Source organism: Lolium rigidum, chromosome 2 (genome assembly GCF_022539505.1).
Source record: "Lolium rigidum isolate FL_2022 chromosome 2, APGP_CSIRO_Lrig_0.1, whole genome shotgun sequence".
NCBI classification, from domain to species: Eukaryota; Viridiplantae; Streptophyta; class Magnoliopsida; order Poales; family Poaceae; genus Lolium; species Lolium rigidum.
Window position 1 is genome coordinate 162,762,816 of NC_061509.1, and position 4,770 is coordinate 162,767,585.

General features: G+C 44.5%; 1 pseudogene; it reads left to right on the top strand.

The window, feature by feature from the left end:
- Positions 1-1,975: 1,975 nt before the first annotated feature.
- On the top strand, positions 1,976-3,000 carry LOC124690268 (annotated as a pseudogene).
- The last annotated feature ends 1,770 nt before the right edge of the window (positions 3,001-4,770 follow it).

A 4,770-nucleotide genomic window follows, 5' to 3' on the forward strand; every position in this document is an offset into this window, starting at 1 on the left:
AAAAAAATGATTATCTTCTCTTGACTAATAGATCATCTTTTACTAATGAAGATAAGACATTTTACTCCATAGTACAGGACATCTTATCTTAGACATTATTTTATAGTTTATTTTTTAATCATGGCATAATTTAATAAGAAGCATGCAAACCATAATACTCCCTTCCTCTCATGAAACATGTCTAAGATTTATCAAAATTGGAATGCATCTACATACATTTTGATAAATCTCCCTCCGTCTCATCCATATTTTGACAAATCTCACATAAGTTTTATGGAACGGAGGGAGTAATAGGGATTTACCTTCTTTAATCACATACAATAATACCTAAATAAAATAACCTTATCAACAATTGCACATGCCCTAACATGCTGATGCGAATATGGTGTGTTGTTATGAAAGGTGTGCATGCGGCAATGTATTACAACTCTGCAATTTAACTAAGCTAGGATTGCAATTTCAAAATAACCTATTTGTTCGATACCATGGTTGCTTCCAAAACATGGACCCCTAGAACCTCGAGTCCGACACGGAACCTAGAACTAGTACTCCTAGTCGGCCAAAGTACGGATCTTGATGCAAGCTTGGATGTCCTAGATAGGAGGTGCACATGCATGGATTCGGTGGAGGAAAGGTCAAATTTGTAAAGCCTACAACAAAATTGATGAGTTGATAAATCACCTTCTCAAAACCTAGTAGGTAGTTTTGCATGGAGATATACAAAGGCATGTACAATGGACAGAGATTTGATGCAAATTATTTTTTTAAGTTTCACATAATTTTGGAAACAAAAAGTCTGCATATAGCCAATAATGTATCCCACAAACGAGTAAAATATCACTTTCAAATACTTTATATTTTAAGCAACACAAAAATGACAAAAGTACAAATCTGAGTAGTCATTTTCAAATCTCTAAAAAAAATCAGATTTTGTTATTTTTGCTAGCACAAAATAAAAAAGAATTTAGGGTTGAGATTTTGCATGATTGTGAGATGTATCACTGACAATCTCCAGAATTATTTTCAGATTTTTTGATAACTTATATTTTTTTTTGAAATGACGAGAGCAGTGGAGCTCGGGAGGCAAAAGCACTTTTCGTGTACCAGGGCAGACCCAAGTTGAGCCCAGTGGGGGCCTAGGCCCCCAGTCAATTTTTGCTTTTACAGCTTTGAAGCCTACTATTTTACTATTTAGGCCTCCACTTAGCCAAGTAGTAAGGCCCCACTCACTAAGGCCCCCACTAGATTTTTGGGCCGAGTCCACCACTGTCGTGTACAATGGTCATATCTTAGTGATACCATGTAGGATAATTGTTGAGTTGGAGGAGAGATAAACGAAAAAAAATGATTTTCTTCTCTTAACTAATAGATCATCTTTTACCAATGAAGATAAGACATTTTACTCTATTGTACATGACATCTTATCTTAGACGTTATTTTACTGTTTATTTTTTAATCATGGCATAATTTAATAAGAAGCATGCAAACCACAATACTCCCTTCCTCTCATGAAACATATCTAAGATTTATCAAAATTCGAATGCATCTACATACTATTTTGATAAATCTCCCTCCGTCTCATCCATATTTTGACAAATCTCACATAAGTTTTATGGAACGGAGGGAGTAATAGGGATTTACCTTCTTTAATCACATACAATAATACCTTAATAAAATAACCTTATCAACAATTGCACATGCCCTAACATGCTCATGCGAATATGGTGTGTTGTTATGAAAGGTGAGCATGCGGCAATGTATTACAACTCTGCGATTTAACTAAGCTAGGATTGCAATTTCAAAATAACCTATTTGTTCGATACCATGGTTGCTTCCAAAACATGGACCCCTAGAACCTCGAGTCCGACACGGAACCTAGAACTCGTACTCCTAGTCGGCCAAGTCGATCTAGAATTTGGGGCCAATATATGCGGCATACCCGGAGTTTGGGGGCAATCGTATTCTCATTACAAACATGGACAGGTTGACGATCAAGATCTCACGCATGAAGATGGAGGCGTTGGATATCTCAAAAAAAAAGATGGAGGCGTTGGAGCCGATCCAGCAAACCCTGAGCGAGATCGACAAACGGATCCCCGACGCCCTGCGCGCCGCCTTGGGCCTCCGCAAACGGCGGGCCTCCATCTTGTTGCCCGGCGACGCCTACATCACCAGCTTCGTCGCGTCCTTTCAGCAGCCCTCTTCGCAACGACGCGACGCCGCCGCCGACGAGTCTCCGGTGGACAACAACGGGGCCGCCGAGCCGCGTGCTCCTCTGAGGATGGACTGGGCCTCATGCTACGCGCGCCACCACGACGAGGACGCGCACTTCGGGCACGAGGGCGTCGTCGGCGTGGCGGACGGCGTGGGCGGGTACCGCAAGAACGGCGTGGACGCCGGCGCCTTCTCGCGCGGCCTCATGACGAGCGCCTTCGAGCAGGTGCTGACGGCCGAGCCCGGCACGCCCGTCTGCCCCTACACGCTGCTGGAGTGGGCGTACGAGGAGACCGTCGCGTCCGCCGCCACCGGGGGATCCACCGCGGTCATCCTCTCGCTCGCCGGTACGGCTCTCAAGTGGGCCTACATCGGGGACAGCGCCTTCGCCGTGTTCCGGGACGGCGCGCTCCTGCACCGTTCGCAGCGCCAGCAGAAGCGCTTCAACTGCCCGCTCCAGCTCAATGGCCGCGGGAGCGGGACAGCATCACCCAGGCGGACGTCGGCGAGATCGCTGTGAGGCACGGGGACGTCCTGGTGGTCGGCACGGACGGGCTCTTCGACAACGTCTTCGACGCCGACCTGGAGCGGCTCGTGCGGATGGGCACCGCGCTCGGCTTCTCTCCCAAGAACATGGCGGACGTCGTCGCCGGCGTCGCCTACGAGATATCCATGAGCGGCTCCACGGACTCGCCCTACAGCTCCGACAGCCGCAAGCTACGAGGAGACAAACGCCGCGGCGGGAAGCAGGACGATATCACTGTCCTCGTCGCTTTCCTTACCTAGTCTTATTTAATTTATTCATCGCCTGCATCTACCTTTTTTTTCCCAATGTTGGGGACTCACATGTCTAACTCAGTTTGGACCTTCCTGACCTCTGCAAATTAATTAGTGGATGTTAGGTCGTTTATCCAACTGAGAATGCAATATTATTGGTTCAGGTGAACTGTTGATCTTTTCTTTAGTTTCTCACAAGCAAAGCAACAATGTGATTGATCGATGAACATGAAGAAGGCAGACGCTATATATGTTGTTCCAGCGTTCGTATGGGTTGGGGAAAAAAATCTGATACCCTCTGGTTCTACACATTAAAACCAAAACAGAAACAAATTTAAGCGAATTATGTTTGGGCAAGAATACATCTCATGCGACTTAGAATTAATTAAATCTCAGTTACGTTCTCATTCAAGTCTTGGTTACAAAATTTAGGTGTAACTCACGTGCAACTTACAGGCCAGAACAAATCTTGAAGAAAATTCAATGGTGTAGACAGTTTTCTCACTTACTACCTAGCTGAAATTTCAGTTGCATCCCCAACTTGCAACTAAGAAAAGGAAAAGGATTTAAAACAAGCGGAGGCTCGGGGAGCTCGCTGCCTCCGGGTCAGACGTGCGCCACGTGTGTCCCTTCTAGTTGAGATAGCAAGGGCTAGACCAACGCTCATCCCGTAGGTTGCTTTCCAACAACAAGTTGTAGGTCGACCCCGCACACCCTTATCTCCTCCAACTCTCCATCGTTTTCTTCCGTCTTTTTCTCGTTCCCGTGAACTACCATGGAAGGAATCCTCAAGCCCACTACAAACTCCCCCAAGCGACCCGCCACTGCCATAGGCGCAGGTAGACCTGCAAATCGCCCGCTCATGTATGCCCACCGAGCTGTCGTGCACCCTCCGCCACCGCCGACCTCCACCGGCTACGACGAGTGCTTTTGGCGGCTTCGCGTGCTACCACGGGGTGCTACAACTGTGACGATGGGTGGTGCAACCGGTGACAACCGGAGCAGAGAAGATAACTGCTAGTACAAACGGTGTGTATATTTTTCTCAGTTACTATCCAGGTGTAACTGATGACGTTGGGACTCCAAACTAGGTCAGAGTGTTGTGTCAGCAGAGTATTTTCTCCACAAGGATGACTCGAGGGTTTATATCGAACTCTCGAGGAACTGAGTAAAGAGTATCTCTTCTCTCTTCTTCTAGCAATCTTGCAAGTAAAATAAAAGCCTTGTGTCCCCAACTCCATCGTCTGGTTGTCAAGTACACAAGGTTTCACGTAAAAAAATAAACATAAGTAAAAATAAAGCGAGTAAAACTAGATGAAATAAAGTAACTAAGTAAAAACTGTAAATGGGTTGATTGTTTTTGGTGTTTTGGATCAAATAAGAAAAGTAAATATTTTGTATTTTCGGATTAAAATAGTACAACAAATAGAAAACAAGATAAAAGCAATATAAAGGTGTTTCTTATGATAAAAAGTGGACCGGGGTTCATGGGTTCACTTGACTATTCTCTCTTTTAAGTTGCAGCGGAAAATAGTAATTTATAATGAGATATGAGGATGCAAAACAACAATATGAGTAAGATACGCATTCTTATGGACATCACATCCTAACATTGAGATGATACAACACATCTCTCTTATACTCCACAAGAAAGAGGAAACTCCATTCAATCTTGTAATAAAAATTAACAAAGTATAGCCATAAGTATTTTGACATGATGTTTGAATATCAAATATGCTACCTTAACCAAACAAGATCATCACTTTTGTCACGTGACGA